Here is a 17,638-nt window from a genome sequence, read left to right on the forward strand (position 1 = left end):
GATCTGCTGGTCTTCACCCCAACACTGGAATGATAAATACACACACACACACACACACACACACACACACACACACACACACACACACCCCAAGCCTAATAATTATTTTTGACACCCCCTCCATGCCATCCTCCCTCCCTTGCTCCTTCTCCAGACCTTTCAGGGTTCTCTCTCCAGGCTCAACTCCTCCAGGCAGTCCTAGCAAGTCTGACTCTCACATCCCAGTGATCCTTGCCCCTCTAATGGCCCCACAGGCCCCTGGGGAGCAGCAGATCCACTGTCTCTTTCTGGATGCCTCCCATCTTTTCACGACCACATAGCCCAGCCTTCATCTCCTCCCTGGCTTTTCTCTCTCAATTCCATTTCATCCCATCTTTTCAGGGCTCTGTTTTCCTGCTGGGACTATAACTGATTCTTTCTAGCATGATAAATAGCATTTATTATAAACCAGCAAGCATCATCAAGTTTACCAGTGTAATTAAAATATCTCATAAAGTCATGATAAGAGAAAAAAAAAACCTATGAATTTTTCTTTGAGACCATTTTTGGGCCAATAAGAAAAACTGAAGTTGGAATCACTCTAGAAATTAGTAATAATAAATTACAATATTTGGAGACTAATGGAAGATGGTCAGAGCTGATTTCCTGGGAAAGCGTGAATGCATGTCAGATATCAACAAGGAAATAATTTTAAGTGTGCTGTGGAAGTTAAGAGAAAACATAAAGAAAACGAAAATATGAAAATAATAAAAATAAAACAGAAAGCAATGAATTACAGGAAAATGAGGGAATGGATTTAAAAATTGGCACATAAAATCACTTACATTAAACATAAAAAATAAAGCCAGGTGTAGGGGTGCAGGCCTGTAATCTCAGCATTCAGGAGGCAGTGGTACGGGAATTGCTACAAGATTAAGGCCAGCCCGGTCTGCATAGGGAGTTTCCAACCAGAAAATTGGATTCTCAGAAAAAAAATATTAAAAGTCAAACCAAGAAGAAAGAGGTGAAGGAAAAGGAAAAATAAGAGGAGGAGGAGGAGGGAGAAGGAGGAAGAGGAGCAAAAAAGGGGGGATCAAAAATAAGAAATTACACAGGAGAATTAATGAGAGATCATGGTACATTAAAAGATGATTCATGGGCTCTTTGATATACTTAGATACATATTGATGAAACTGGATAAAACTGTGTTTCAGGAAAACACAAGGATTACCAAAATTCACCCTCTAAGAAATAGGAATCAAGAAAGACTCAGCCAGCAGTGACCCAAATGGTTTCTCAGGTAATGAATTGTTTCAAGGACCGCAGGATCCCAGCATAGACTGTCTCTGAGCAGAGTGAGGCCGTGTTCTCTACAGGAAAGTCAGAGCGTCAGGAAGCTAAACAAACTCATTTAGGGAGAGTGTGTGCAGATTAGGCACAAATGTGCAGATCAAATAATAGACAACATAGAAGAAATGTCTTTCCCAAAAGCCTCCCAAGATGATGTGTGTGTGTGTGAGTTTGTGTGTAAGTGTGTGAGTGTGTGTATGAGTGTCTGTGTGAGTGTGAGTATGTGTGTGTGTCTTATGTCACAGGGTCCAGTGCTTCAGTCTGACGTCCTCATACAGAGGAAGAAGGTCCAGTCCCCTCCCTCCCCAACCCTGGTTTCAGCAGGGTCAGTGCAGAGGCTTCCTTCTTCGAGTCTTGATTTTGATGGCAGGAGTAAAGATTGGGATACAAACTCTGTATGGTGTTCTCTAGAACAGGGGCTGAGGAGACACTGCACACTGTGTGTGCTTCTGGGTTTACCCCTCGCGTGACATCTGCAGCCATGATTCCCTCACTGGTCATGGTGGCCTCTTGCTGTTGTCGTAGACTTAAGTCCATTATCACAGTGGACATTTGCTGTCTTGTCTGTCTCCATTTCCATGTGGATTAGCCCTGGGGCCTTCCTTGTATGGTGTTAGTATTGATTTTATTTAAACAGTTTCATAGATGTATAATTTATATCCTATAGAATCCATCTATTTGAAGTGTACACTTCGGTTTTGACATTCATAGAGTTGTGTTTATCACCACAACCTAATTTTGCTGTCTCAGCAGGTAAGGGTGCTCACGGCCCTTGCATAGGACCTGAGTACAGTTCTGAGTGCTTACGTTAGGTCACAGCTGCCTGTAACTCCAGCTCCAGAGCATCTGTCTCCATTTTCCGCTTTCCACGAGCACCTGTATATGTAAGCACATATGCATAAATCAAAATAGACTAAGTCTTTAAATAAAAAAAAAGACAGAAAATCCACTTTCAATCGAGGTCACCTCTCTCTGCCCCCAGATGCTTCTGAGACCACCATTGGTTTCTTTTCTGTCACTCAAACCTTTGTTGTGGCTGTAACCATGCACCATGTGGCTTTTGTGACCTTTCTCATTAATTAGTTCATCAGCATGGTTTTAAGGTTTATAGGCCACCAAAAGCTCTTATGTTTGAATGCTTGGCCCTAGTTTGGAATTGTTTGGGAAGGATTAGGAGGTGTGGTCTTGTTGGAGGTGTCACTGTGGGTGGGCTCACATTTTCCCAGCTGGCTCTCTCTCTTCCTTGTGGTTGTTTCAATATATAAACTCTCAGCTACTGATCCAGCATGATGCCTGCCTGCCTGCTGCTGTGGTTCCACCATGATGGTCATGGACTCTCCCTCAGGAGCCATGACCCCCAAATGCTTTCTTTTATAAGCTGCCTTGGTCATGGTGCTTTGTCACAGCAGTAGAAAAGAGACTAAGACAGTCAGTCCCTCATGCCTGTTACAGGTTTTCTCAGTACACCATTTCCCTTCAGGCTGCATAATATTCCACATTGTGGATATACTACCTGTCATTCATCAGCTGATGAACATCTGGGATGTCTGTCATGGGTGATGCTATGTATAAATGGAGGTTTCTGTTCTGCCCAGTCCCACAGCCATTTAGTCCCAAAGAAACACACAGAGGCTTATATCAGTTGCAAACTGGTTGGCCTATTAGCTCAGGCTTATTATTAACTAGCTCTTATAACTTAAATTAACCCATAATTCTCGTCTATTTTTAGTCACGTGACTTGGTACCTTTTCTTGGTAAGGCTTTCTCATTTTGTTTCTTCTGCATCTGGCTGGTGACTGCCTCTCTGCCCTTCCTCTTCCCAGAATTCTCCCAAATAAATAAATAAGTACTGTATAACTAACTCTTGGGTCAAAGAGAAAAATCCAAATTTCAGTCAGAATAGTGAAATGATTGTATAACAGTATTTTGTAGAATGGACCCCTGTATATGGAGTTTCTGTCCTGCCTTGTCCCTCAGCTGTTCATTCCCAAGGAAACACATAGAGGCTTATATTAATTATAAACTGCTTGGCCTATTAGCTTAGACTTATTATTAACTAGCTCTTACAACTTAAATTAACCCATAATTCTTGCCTTTGTTTAGTTCCATGGTTTGGTACCTTTTCTCAGTGAGACATTCTCAGCTTGCTTCCTCTGTGTCTGCCTGGTGACTGAGACTGCCTTTCCTCTCCCCCAAATTCTCTTAGTCTGGCTGCCCCACCTCTACTTCCTGTCTGGCTGCTGGCCAATCAGCATTTTACTAAACCAGTATGAGTGACAAATCTTTACAGTGTACAATAGCATTGCCCCACAGCAGGCCTCAAAGCTTTTTAAAAACCAAATGGGAAATCAGTATCCCTACATTATGTTATTAATAAACAGAACAAAAGTGAATGGGTTGCCAGTTTATTCAGTAAGTTCAATAAACAACATCAAATGGGGAGAAGAAACCAATGGTGATAAAAAGCAGAAGTTAATTAATTAGTCAGCAGACCCTCAGTAGAACTGATAAGGGCCTTTAAAAGCTGTTCCTTTGGGGAAAAAAGTAAAGATAAACAATGGTATAGAATATATTCTGGCCAGTCTAACAGTACAAAATGAGAGAAAACAGAAATCCATAAAATCATTAATAAGAAAATGAGGTAACCAAATGTGTTTAGCAAAAGGAACCTAAACTCCTCAGGAAGTTTGGGCTCTTGCTTTGGGTGTAGGTCTAGTTCATTAATTTATTCAGCAGAATTCCTGTTTTTCGGGGCTGCAGAGATGGCTCAGCAGTTAGGAGCACTGGCTGCTCTTGCAGAGGACCAGGGTTCAGTTTCCACACCCACATGGTGGCTCATAATTACACTCCAGTTTCAAGGGATCTGGAGCACTCTGCTGACTTCTGCAGCCCCACACTCATGTGGTGCAGACAGATATGCAGGCAAAACACTCACACATAAAAAAAAAAATCAAATCTAGTTTGCAATACCCAAATATTCTTGGGCATGGAAGGCCCATAATTTGGCTTTTTGTTTTCTTTTATTTGTTTGGGATTTTTGTTTTTTTGTTTGTTTTTTGAGATAGGGTTTCTTTGAGCAGCCCTGGCTGTCTTGAAACTCACTCTATAGGCTAGGCTGGCCTCAGACTCACAGAGATCCCCCTGCCTCTGCTTTCCAAGTGCTGGGATTAAAGGTGTGCACCTCCACTACCCAGCTTCATTTGTCGTTATGAGATTGTAGAGTGTGAGTCTCCAGGGACCCAAAGTGTAGAGTCATAAAGTAGGAACAGGATAAAGAAAGGCTCAGGAGGAGAAGAAAAGGGAAATGAATGGCAAGGACATGTACAGGAAAGCCACCAGCCCCAGAACAAAACCAGCTTCTCCTGAAATAGAATCGGCCCAGCTACATACAAAGAAAAGTCCAGGTCACTGTGAGGACAACAACCTTGAGACACTCCCAGAACGCAGAGAACATGCTAAAAGTAATACTGAAGCTAAGAAAAATGGATGTACATGAGTTGTTGGTTTACATGAGGACACAGGAGCCACAAACAGGAGTTGGGGAATTCACTTTTCAAAATACAGCATCAAGCAGTCTCCCATGTACAGGTGTTGTAATAAGTGTGGCATGTCTATGCTGAACGTATTAAAATGTGGTAGTTGCACACAACACAGACACACATGCATGCATACACACAGACATGCACATAGATACATAGAAAGACACAGACAGATAGATGTACGGAGACACAGACACATAAGACATACATACAGGGTCAGACACAGAGAGATGCACAGAAAAGCAGGCAGGCAGACAGACAGACACACAGAGTGGTACCCAGTGTAGCAGTGTGGCCTATGATGCAGATGATATCCACCAGAAGGTTTAAGGGAATGGGCTACCCCCAGTGAATCTGTGAGGCTGGCCTCTGTGTTCAGATTCTCTGAGGCTCAGTTCCAGGGTCAGCAAGAGCTGCCTAACATATACCGGTGACTCAACACAGTCCCTCACACACTGAAAATAACAGCACAATTATTAATAAAATTATTAATATTTACTCTAGAAGTACTTTCTAAAAATACATAAAAGAGGAAGCACATTCCAGACTAATTAAGAAAAACCATATTCAAAACCGCCTACGACTGTTTCCAAATGAGTTTAGTGACTTACAAAAGACGCCCATTAACATTTAAATATGCACAAATCAAAAATGCTAAAATCAGAGCTTCAAAATGTTTTCTGAGCCAGGGATTGTTTGAGAAGTGGAATCTGAGCCTCATCACATGCTCCTCACAGGCCCTGGATGTTCCCCTCGCAGACTCAGTTTCCTCCCCCTGCATAGACAGAAGCAGCAGGGATGCATGGCTCGGCAATCTGTAGGGCTGCTTAGGATTCTGTAGCTTCTGCCCTCCACCTTCTGTCTCTCCACCCTCGCCTTGTATTTTACATTACCCAAAGATCAGCTAACAGGAGACAGCTCCAGGGACATTATCTGACCTCCTCCACCAGAGATCTAAGCACTTGGGGAGTTCTCAGATGTTTAAAGTGTCAGGCACACCATTATCCGAGAAAATGGTTTTACTTAGCAATTTACCAACTTTTACAAAACCATTTTTCCAAACACCGACGGTGCTTTGTGAAGGAGTAAGATAAGTATAGAGAACCTCAGAGGTGACCCAGGCAGGCAGTGATGTCCCAGATGGGTCACCACCAGAGCTTTGTGATCTTGTTAAAGATAAATTAGGTAGAAATGGGCAAAAAAGTTTAATGGAAATAATTGTGTTTGGTGACTTTTAATTGATATTAAAAGCACTTCTGGTATGACCACATTTTAATACTCTACTCCTTATGAGCAACTGAAATTTTATCAATAGGTCACTCATCACTTTTTAACTGCATCTCTGTGCATACATGTGTATGGGTGCACCTGCTGGAGTGCACATGTGGAGGCCAGAAGACAACTTTCGAGAATCGATTCTCTTCTTCTACCATGTGGGGGCCAGAAATCAAATTGCCTGGCAGCCTGCACCTTTGCCTGTTGAGTCATCTCAACAGCTCTCGTCACTCTTGCTAGTTTAAAAAATATTTTTAGTTTTTATCTTATGTATATGAGTGTTTCGTCTACCTGTATGTATGCATGTGTACCACATGGGTACCTGGTGACCACAGAGGTCAGAAGAAGGCGACAGATTCCTGGAACTGGAGTTACAGATGGTTGTGAGCCACCGTGTGTGTGCTGGGAACTGAACCTGTGCCCTCTGTAAGGGAACAAGTGTTTTAGCTGCTGAGCTGTCTCCCTAGTTCCCCCACCTTTGCATCACTTTTTAAAAACCTCAGACCCTCAAGAGCAGCCTTGATTGGTCTGAGAGTTTGGTTTCCTCAAACCTTGTAGCTCAGTATCAGAGCATACAGAACACTCCATGTGGAGTGAAAGGCCCGGGTGTCCCCTAGAGAAGAAACTGTTTTTTTTTTTTTTTTGTTGGGGGGAGATAAGAAAGATTGCCTGTTTCTGTGACTTCTGGACTCTGAGGATGTCACGGAGGCTGTCCACTTTCTAGAACTCCATGGCTGGCAGGTTTCTCGAAGCTTTGGGCCTCTTTTATGGCCTGGGTTTGGAGTTGGGCTCTCCTTTATTCCAGACCCTTTATATATAAAGGATAGCGAATGTCATGTGCTGTCTGGCAGCTTCCTAATGGCAGAGAGGGCACCATTTAAACATTTTGGGTGTCTGGAGTGATTGTAGGAGTATTGTTTTCACTTCCTGATGTGCGGGGGATGGGGTGATTCCTTGCAGGAGGAACTTCTGTAAAAGTTTAAACAACAGGGTTAAGACTTAGGAATGAGGGCAACAGGGAGGGAAGGGGTTGTAGGAGACCGCTTGTTTGTTCTCAGCTGTTCAGCCCTGAAATAACCACACAGAAACCATATGATTTGCAATATTGTTTAGTCAATAGCTTAAGCATATTTCTGGCTAACATCCATTAATCTGTGTATTGCCACGAGGCTGTGGCTTACCAGGTAGAGTTTCAGCATCTGTCTCCAGGGGGGCTACCTGGCATCTCACTGACTCCGCCTTCTTTCTCCCAGCATTCAATTTAGTTTCCCCCACCTAGCTCTCTTCTGCTAAGCCACCAGCTGAAATAGCTTCTTTATTCATTAACCAATAAAAGCAACACATAGACAGAAGGACCTCCCACACTAGAAAGGGGTGACCAAGGGGAGGAGTTGGGGGAGCCAGGAACCCACCTAGAGGAGGAGGCTTTTGGATTTTTTTGAGCCTGGCCCTAGTCCCCAACACTTTTTAATAATGGTATTTGTTTATTAAAGAGAAAAGTAAAAAGAGGGGGAACCAGTGTGAGTGCTGAAGACGTTTGAGGGTGTTCCTTCCACCTTGCTTTCTGTGTTTGTACACAGGGACCACAAAGCTGGAATCTGGGATGCTCCTTAAAAATTTTAAATCATATAGTGAGCTGATTTCTATATCCGGACATGAAGAGTCAGGAGCCTGATTTTTTGGGATTATTAAGTATATCCACTTGTTAAATTAATGTAATCTATCTCCCCTCCAACACTATATACAGCTTTTAAACATGTCTGTCTATAAATTTATTTTTAGATTTCTTATTTTCCCAATATAAATTCCTTATCATGGAATTATTAGTTAGAAGACAAGAACATTTTGTGTGTTCAGTGTGTGTGCATACATATGCATGCGTGTGTGTGTGTGTTTGTGTGTAATGTGGGATGCCCCTCTATATGCTGTGAATATGTTTTATTTTCATTGGTTAATAAAAAGCTGCTTTGGCCTATGGCAGGACAGAATATAGGAAGGTGGGAAATTCAAGCAGAGATAGAGGAAAAAAGAAGGCAGAGCTAAGGAGACGCCATGTAGATGGAAGGAGAAAGATTCCAGAACCTTACCGGTAGGCCACAGTCTCCTGGCGATACACAGATTAATAGAAATGGGTTAACTTAAAATATAAGAACTAGCTAGGAATATGCCTGAGCCATTGGCCAAACAGCATTGTAATTGGTATAGTTTTTGTGTGATTATTCGGGTCTGGGTGTCCAGGAAAGCCCAATCTTCATGTACATGTGCGTGGCATGCATGCAGGCTCACGTATTCGGGTGTATGCACACATGCATGTGCTGGAGGTTAATATCGGGTTTTCCCCTGGTTTCTCTCCTTACTTGTTGAGCTCATCGCTGAGCCCAGAGCTCATTCATTGGCTGAATTGGCTGCCTGTGAACTCACAGACCTCACTCATTGGCTGGATCTGCTGGCCTGTGAACTCTCGGGATCCCTGTCTCTGCTGCCCAGTACAGAGATTACAGACTCAGTCACCGCACCACACTTTTTACATGGGTGCTGGGATCAGAACTCAGGTTCTTGTGCTTATATGACAGGCCATCTCCCCAGACCCAACATGACATATTTTAAGGTTGTTTGTCTGTTTTGGGTTTCTGAGACGAGGTCTTCGTTCCCTAGATGAGGCTGGCCCGCACCCAGGCTGGCTGTAAACTATGGATCTTCAGTCTTAGTCTCCTGAGTGCTGAGATTAACTCACTGCCTTGTCTAGCCACATTAAAAAATCTTTTGGTGCCTGTAATGTAACCTCTCTGAACTCAGTTTCCGTATTATCAAAGGAGATATTGATAATAACAACCTTGCACTTTGTACCGTTGAGAGGATCTAGCCAGATCTTCCACAGTAAGACTTTAACAAATAATTCAGCATGTCATTTCTTGTTATCCATTCCTGCTCTTCCTGTTTTAACCCACTCCAGGAGGTTCCCAGGCAGGCTCGTCAGCTGCGTACTACTTACTGCAAGCTTGCCCAACAGAAAGGCAGAATGTCAGCGAGTTCCTGGGTAGCCAGAGACTTCTGCCACTCACCGGCATTGGCTGGATTCTCTGCTGTGGTTAGGTGCTCTTGTGATTTCCTTGGGCTGAAACAGAACAGGTCAGCAAACAGCAAACCCGTCTGCTCTCTGCCACCCCACACCCGAAGGTCCAGCCCTACTCTGAGAAGTCCCATGCTCACTCAGGGCTCTCAGCACCGAGGAATTCTAGACAGGCACTAAGAAGAATTTGACTCCTGAGAATCCAGAACATTCCTGCCTTTATATTCCTAGGCTTAGGCACACAGCCACTATGTTCAGCACAATCAACATCCAGTTTCAGAGAGATGGTCTCACAGCTCTGGCCGGGGTTCCCTGCTGGCCACTGCCTGGATTTGCACAGAGGATGTGCAGGAACCAAGCCTGCTGATCCCTGAAGGCCATGGGCAGGGCTACAGCTGTCTGAATGCAAACTCTCTGTGGGTTAATGAGCTTCAAGCCACAACAAGAAGCCAAGTAGAAAAGAGTCTGGCAGTTAAATGAGACCTAGTGACAGGCGTGTGGAGGGACAGCTGGGGCTCATGAGGACACCCTCCTTCCATCCTTAATTTACATATGCTAAAGATTGATTCTCTCATTAATCCAAACGTATGACACATAGGCGATATTTAAAGGGCTCAATGGAGCATTTAATAGATAAACACTTTCCTGATTAGTATTCAGCTGACCTGGTGACCCAAAGATGGAACCTTGCTCTCGTTTCCTTCCTGTCTACCGAAGGCTGCCAAACCCGCAGCAGAAAATTACCCAGGCTGCAGCGGAGCCCTGCCACTTGGAAGGCCAGAGCTCGTCAGGGCGGCTGGAGGAGAGCGAAGTGGGCGTTCGTCTCGTTCACGAGATTGAATTTGTGGGGAACTTTGTAGATCTTACACTCCAATATTATTTATACAGAATGTTTTCATTTTTTAGTAAATGCCAGTTATCTTCTTTGGCTTCCACAGCTTCAACAGATAAGAATTCTTTTAGAAAACTTTTAATTATACTGTAATTACATTATTGCCCTCTTCCCCTTTTCCTTTCAAATTCGTGGCCTTTTCCCCCTTTGATTATTATTGTTACACACACACACGCACATGCGCGCACACACAAGCGTGTGTGACTACATGCAGGAAAGCAGGATGAGTCCATGTATGTTGTTGTATGTACACTGTTTCAGGACTGACCACTTGGTACTGGATAAACAATTAAGGGGCTTATCTCTGGGGAAGACTAATCCTCAGATTCCTTATTTGCCTGTAGTTCTTTGTCTAGGGAGGGGGACGTGAGATTTCCCCTTCCTGTGTGAGCTCATCTGCTAGTGTTGCTATTGTCTGGGTCTTGGTCAGGCTGCCATATTGTTTTGGTAGCATGGATATAGCTCCCCTGCCATTTGTAGGGGCCTCTATCTCACACCAGATTTCCCTGTGTTCTGACTCTTACCAGTCTTTCGTTCCCTGTACTCTGGGTGCAGGAACTGGGTTGTAGATGGATCTGTGGGGGCTGGGCACACCACATAAGCTGTTCTGTGCACGTTGGCCAGCTGTGAATTTTGGCAATGGTCTCCATCTGTGGTAAAGGGAAACTTCTTTGGTGAAGAGAATTACACATTTATCTAAGGGCATAGAGCAGGTAAGACTTGGAAGGCATAAGGAAAGCATGAAGCCCAAAGGGCCACAGAGATACTGGAGGTGCAAAGAGCACAAAGATATGGGATACTGTGGTGAATGGGGTGAAAGGTGTTTTCTTGACCACAGAAGGAACGGCCTGTGCTTAAGGTGCACAGAAGTTGTTCACTGTCAGTTCCACAGCACTTGCAAAGTCCAGGTAAGGATTCTTTGCATTTTTTTTTCTGGTTTTTCAAGACGGGGTTTCACTGTAGCTTTGGAGCCTGTCCTGGAACTAGCTCTTGTAGAGCAGGCTGGTCTCGAACTCACAGAGATCCACCTGCCTCTGATTCCCAAGTGGTGCTGGGATTAAAGGTGTGCGCCACCACTGCCCAGACAGATAAAGGCTTTTTTTGTTTGTTTGTTTTCAATACAGAATTTCTCTGTGTAACAGTCCTGGCTGTCCTGGAACTTGCTGTGTAGACCAAGCTGGCCTCAAACTCATTAAGATTTGCCTGCCTCTGACTCCCAAGTGCTAGGATTAAAAGCATACACCACCTCTACTCAACCAGATAAGGATTCTTAATCCCAACTGACTGTTAGGAAACAGTTCACCTTCAATGTCAACTTGATTTGGAGTCACCTGGGAGACACACTTAGGGGTGTGTCTGTGGGGGCTTTTTCAGAGAGTTTGAACTGAGGAAGGAAGACCCACCCTGAATGTGGGCGGCCCCATCCCATGGACTGAGTTAATGCATCAGCATTCCTCTCTGAATGGCTTGCTAGGAGGGCCAAGCAGTGCAGAGAGAGTTTGCTCTTTCTCATTCCCTCTCCCTTGCCAACTGTTAGATTGCATACTAACAATAACCCCCAAGGTCCATTCCCTTATTTGGCCACTGACTCATTCCTGAGACTAAACACCAAGGTCCAGCAATCACAATTCATTGTTTGGCTTCACTGGCTCACATGTCCAATCAGGAGTTAACCAACTTGCCCCAGCACAGGCTCCCCTTTTTCTCCTTAAAAACCCACTCCAAACTGGGAAGTGGTGGTGCACACTTTTAGCACTTGGGAGGCCGAAGCAGGTGGAACTCTGTGAGTTCAAGACCAGCCAGGTCTACAGAGAGAGTTACAGGCCAGCCGGGGACAACACAGAGAAACCCTGTCTCACAAAACCCAAACAAACCCACTCCTGCAAAAACACCTGCTGCTTGCTGTCTACCTTTGCCTGATCCAGAGCCATTCCTGCCCACCCACCCTACTATCCCTGCTTACCCCTCTGGGGTAGCAAATCTCCTCTGTGCTGAGAAAGCACCAAATTTGGTGTCTGGGTGTGTTCTGTACTGACTGCAAGCCAGGCTTCTGTCTTTTGTATTACCCTCAACATTCTTACCTTCCGAGCTCCTACAGAAGAGCATACCCCAAGTCTCAAAGTCCTTCCATATCCTCCCCAAAATAACGTGGTCAGGTCATCGCGGTAACACCCCACAGCACCCCACAGTCCTAGGACCAACCTGTCTAGTTAGATTTCTATTGCTCTGAGGAACTCCATGACCAAAAGCAAGCACAGGAGGAAAGGGTTTATGTGGCCTATGTTTCTACAGCACTGTTCATGACTGAAGGAAGTCAGGGCAGGGACTCAAACAGGGCAGGAACCTGGAGGCAGAGCTGATGCAGAGGCCATGGAGCAGTGTGGCTTACTGGCTTGTTCTTCACAGCTTGCTCAGCCTGCTTTCTTATAGAACTGAGGACCACCAGCCCACAGGTGCCCTCTCCCATCAATCACTAATTAGGAAAATGCTTTACACGCTTGCCTACAGCCCAGTCTTATGGAGGCATTTTCCTCACTGAGGCTCCCTCCTCTCAGATGACTCTAGCTTGTGCCAAGTTGATGTAAAACCATCCGGCAAACTCACCGCGATGGACTAGCACGCTCACTGTGGTGGACCAGCACGCTCACCGTGATGGACTCTGCATCAAACCATGAGCAAAGATCAACCCTCCCTTCCTGAAATTGGTTTTGTTGTGTATTTTATCACAGCAGCGAGAAAAGCGACTTAAGTCTCAGAGACGTGAGGTAATCTGTCCAATCACCCAACTCAAGAAGGGGTGACCAGGGTGACATTGGCGTTCAGGACAAACCCAAAGCCCGCATTCCTTGCTCGTCTTTGCTCGTTAGACACAGGAGTCGCCACCATGGGTGTTCCTGAGATGTAAGCAGAATTAATCAGGAGTCTGGGTTAAAGCACCGGAAACGGAAGCCAGGTACGTTGACCAGGGCTGTTAGTTTCCCCTGGGTCCATGCAGGAATCTCTGCAGAGAACTCACTGGCCACAGAGCCAGGGTGAGCCCTCAGCATGACCTGTATCTCTGCTGCTTCATCATCTTGTACAGGTCTGTCAAAAAGTCTTCTTCCAGAACACACTTGCTGAGACTTCAGGTCAGGGAAAGTAGTCCCTTCCATCAAAATGGCTTTGCTTGTTTTCAAAAGTATTTTATACCCAGTTGAATGTAATTTATCTATTGATGCTCTACTTTCCCAAATTTGATGGCTTAACACAATAAACATCTTTTCCTTCTAATTCTTTGGTCTAGGTATTTGGGTTGTGCTTGGCAAAGCAGTTCTTCCATTGGCTTCTTCAGGTGCCCACTTGAGGCTGAGACTCAGAGCCCCAACACTCACCTCAGTCATCTGTCTCAGAAAATGATGTGAATTATCCAGACTCTACCACAGGGGGAGGCAAAAGAGACATTGTAATGGTTTAGATAAAATGGCAGCCTGCCACAAGGGGCAGCCAGGTCCCACCACCTGAGACATCTGTGGGTTCCAGGTGGGTGGGAGGCAGTGGGTGAGAGACCACGGCAGGTCAGCGGGCAGCCAGTCCCATGAGGGACTGTGTTGGGTGGGAGACCGATAGGCAAGCCAAGCAGAGATACAGAGAGAGGGTTTGGGTATAGTTTATTCAGTGGAGAGAGAGAGGGGGGGAGGAGGAAGAGGAGGAGGAGAAGGAGGAGGAGAAGAAGAAGAAGAGGAAGAGGAAGAGGAAGAGGAAGAAGAAGAAGAAGAAGAAGAAGAAGAAGAAGAAGAAGAAGAAGAAGAAGAAGAGGAGGAGGAGGAGCCAAGGCAGTAGCCACCTCTTCTGAAGACAGGACACACAGGGCAGAAAGAGCACAGGCTGGAAGCAGAAGGAAGATCTGCTTGCCTGGGGGTGGTGGGGGTGGGAGAAGTAGACAGGGCTTGTCTCTTAAAGGGACAAGACAGACCCTTACAGACCTGCAGATAGAGAAATTTGTGACCATTTTAAATTTTTTTTAAATTTTTAATTTTTTTTTTAAGATTTATTTATTTATTATGTATACAGTGTTCTGTCTGCATGTACATCGGCAGGCCAGAAGAGGGCACCAGATCTCATTACAAATGGTTGTGAGCCACCATGTGGTTGCTGGGAATTGAACTCAGGACCTCTGGAAGAGCAGCCAGTGCTCTTAACCTCTGAGCCATCTCTCCAGCCCATTTGTGACCATTTTTGTCATCCCATTAGACCATGGAAAGAAACACTGTGCCCCAGTCTTCCAACTTTAACATGCACATAAATTCCTGGGGAGCTTGTGACCGTGGAGGGACAGGGTCCATTTCCCACCCCGGACCATGTTGGGCTATTGCTGAGCTGGCAAATGATGGACAGGCCATTCTGAGCGTGGAGAGCTGCCAACCAGTGGACTCAGGGAGACTGCACCCCAGGTCTACTGAGACTGAACTTTGGTGGTCTGGATCACATGTCTGCTCAAAGTGCTTCTTTCCTGTTTGCCAACACGGGCTTGTGACCACACCGGGAAGGTCATCAAATCTCAGTGTGAAAGTGTTGGCTTTAATGTCAACAAATGCTGTCACTCTGGGGGTTGTAGACTTAGTGTGTAGACTTTTACATTTCCTGTACAGTTGGAATGTATAGCTAAGGCCAGATGAATAGACAGTTCTCTGAGCCTGGGCCAGGCGAAGGGTTGTAAAACTGTTGTAAGACTGTTGGGTAGTTAACCCTCCCATCAGGGGCTGGGGATGCCTGTGTCAGAGACAGGCAGGCTGGGGTAACAGAATCCTGGGTGAAGGTCTGGGACTCCAGTCTTGAGGGACCTGGTGATGTTTCTTTCTATCATAAGTCAAGGATTCATAGGATAATACAGTTGCAGGTGCTTAGCTTAGTGTGTGTCTATCTTCTGCCTGCATGGGAGCACCATTTATAAAAGTGTTCAACAGTTACAATATTATTTTTCTTGTGTGAATTCACTTGTGTGCACATGTGCATGTGCGTGTGTGTGCATGTGCATGTATGTGTGTGCACGTGTGTGCACTTGCATGCATGCCTGTCCATGCACATGCACGCATGTGTGTGTATGTGTGTGTGTGTGTATGTGTGTGTGTGTGTATGTGTGTGTGTGTGAAAGCTAGAGGTCACCTCTGGCTGTTATCCCTCAGGCATCATCTACCTTATTTTTTGAGACAAGGTCTCTCACTGGCCTGATTCATCAGTTCAGCTAGTCTGACTGGCTGGCCAGCATCAGGGCTCTGCCTGTCCCCACCTCTCCCCGGTGCTGGATTACAACTGTGTGTCCACTCTCGGTTTGCTTGTCTTTGTTTTTAAGCTGTTTGAATGCAAGGTTGGGAGACCAAACTCAAGTCCTCAAACTTGCCAGACAAGCACGTCACCGACTCATCTTCCCAGGCTCTGTTTGTTTGTTTCTTAGTTTTCCTTTTAGAAATCACCAAACCATTTTGGTTTTGTCCTCTTGGATACTGGTCACCAGAGGGAAACTGAGGCGAGTTTAGTGTAGACGGAGACTGAGCTTCCGTTTCCCAGCTGCCCAGGCCCAATTAATCACACATAAGCAATAATTAATTACAAAACTCTTTGGTCAGTGACTCAAGTGTATTCTTAGCTAGTTCATACATCTTAAATTAATCTATTTCTTTTAATCTATGTATCACCACGAGGCTGTGGTTTACTGGTAATGGTCTGGCATCTTTCTCCTTCAGCGGTTACATGGAGTCTCCTTGACTCCACCTACTCAAATTTCAAATCAACACTGAGACACTGTTTTAAATGTTTGTCCAGATTCCTTTCAGAGCCAAGTGTTAAGTGTGCTTTGGTCAGACACAGAAGAGAAATGGCTGGCTAAAGGATCCATGGAGCCCAGTAACACAGCACTTACAGATCTGGGGGCCAGAGGTGACGAGACCTCCCAGAAGCCACTGAGCTGGCTCCCACTCCTAATTTTCTATCATAAAGGCAGGTGACAGTCCCAGGGTTTGGTCACACCGTCAGCCCTTCTCAGGGTGCTTGTTCCTTCCTTGGAAAGATCTGGTTCTGTATTTGAAGTTTCCCCTCGCGGCCCATTCCATCCTTCCCTGGAAGTCTCTCACTGCACACTGTAACATTTTCATTAAAGTCTCACTGAAAACCAGGGAAAAAAAGTGAGGCTGCTTCTCAGCAGCCCACCCCTTTCTTTTCTCTCCTCCAGTCCCTCTCCCTTCATCTCCCCTCCTCTTTTCCTCTCCTCTCTCCTTCCCTCCTCATCTCTCTCCCCCCTCTTCTCTCCTTTCCTCTTTTCTCTCTCCCTCCCCATCGGTCCCTTCCCCTAAGCACTGAGCAGCAAGTGACCAGCACAGCAGCCACACCCCAGGCTTATCCAGAGTCCCTCGGTGCCCTGGTGTCTGTGTGGCCCTCAGCACTCACAGGGAGGAACACAGGGAGGAAGGGGTCAGACATGAAGCTCACCACAACCATGTAGCTACTTTCCCTTGTTTGGCCAACCCTGCAAGGGACCCTTCACCACCCCCCCACATCTTCCCTTTACATCCCAACCCCAGCTTTTTTGTGTTGGGAGTTTGTGGCAGGGATCCCTTTAATGTCCAGTTGTATTAATTAACTTTCATGAACTCACTCCTATTCCCTCCCCGCTCCTCTGCAGCCGCCGATTCTTATTTAATGGACTCACTAGGTATTCAGTTGTCTCTAGGGGGAAATTAGATTTCTTTAAAACTCTCCTCTACAAAAATCTGTTCCACTCTTTTGGGGTCACTGGAACTACTCTATTGACTAGCTGCATTTCAAGGGCTCGTGGGGCAACCTGGCTGGTGGCTGCTCACGGATTTGAACCGGGTAGATCTGCAGTAGGACCCTCCGGGTTTGAAAAGCAGTTCGAGGAGGTTTCCCGCTTACTTTTTTAACAAAAGGAATTTTGTGATTTCTGACTGGGCTTGAATCACTTGTAGATACGCAAAGGACCAGAAGAATTGCTTCCGCCTACAGGAGGAGGCAGAAGAGGGAGGAGCTTCATCAGATGAGCCTCACAGAAGGACCAGGGCTTCCCAGTCACGTGCTTCTTTGATTCCCACCCTGCCCCATCCCCTTCTTCCTTTACTTAAAAGGAGGAAGACTCTGGGTCTTGAGGCTGGGGTCATGGTTCGGTGGGTAAAGTGCTTGCTGCATAAGAAGGATCTGAGTTAGGGATCTCCTCAGCCGGAGTGGAAGCTGAGTGTGGATGGGACCGCAAGCCCAGTACTGGGGAGGCAAGGATGGGATCCTTGGAGCTACTTGGGCAGTCAGTCTAGCTGCCCTGGGGAGCTCCAGCTTTAGTGAGAGAATCCGTCCTGTGTTCCAGCAGTGAAGAGCACTGGCTGCCCTTGCAGAGAACTCACGCTGGGACAGATAGTGGCTCACAGCCATCTGTAACTACAGTTCCAGGGCATCTGATGCCCCCTCTTCCAGCCTCTGTGGGCACTGCATGCCTGTCACACACACACACACACGTACACACAAATAAAAATAAAATAAACCTTAAAAAAG

The sequence above is a fragment of the Arvicola amphibius genome, chromosome 3 (assembly GCF_903992535.2).
Source record: "Arvicola amphibius chromosome 3, mArvAmp1.2, whole genome shotgun sequence".
NCBI classification, from domain to species: Eukaryota; Metazoa; Chordata; class Mammalia; order Rodentia; family Cricetidae; genus Arvicola; species Arvicola amphibius.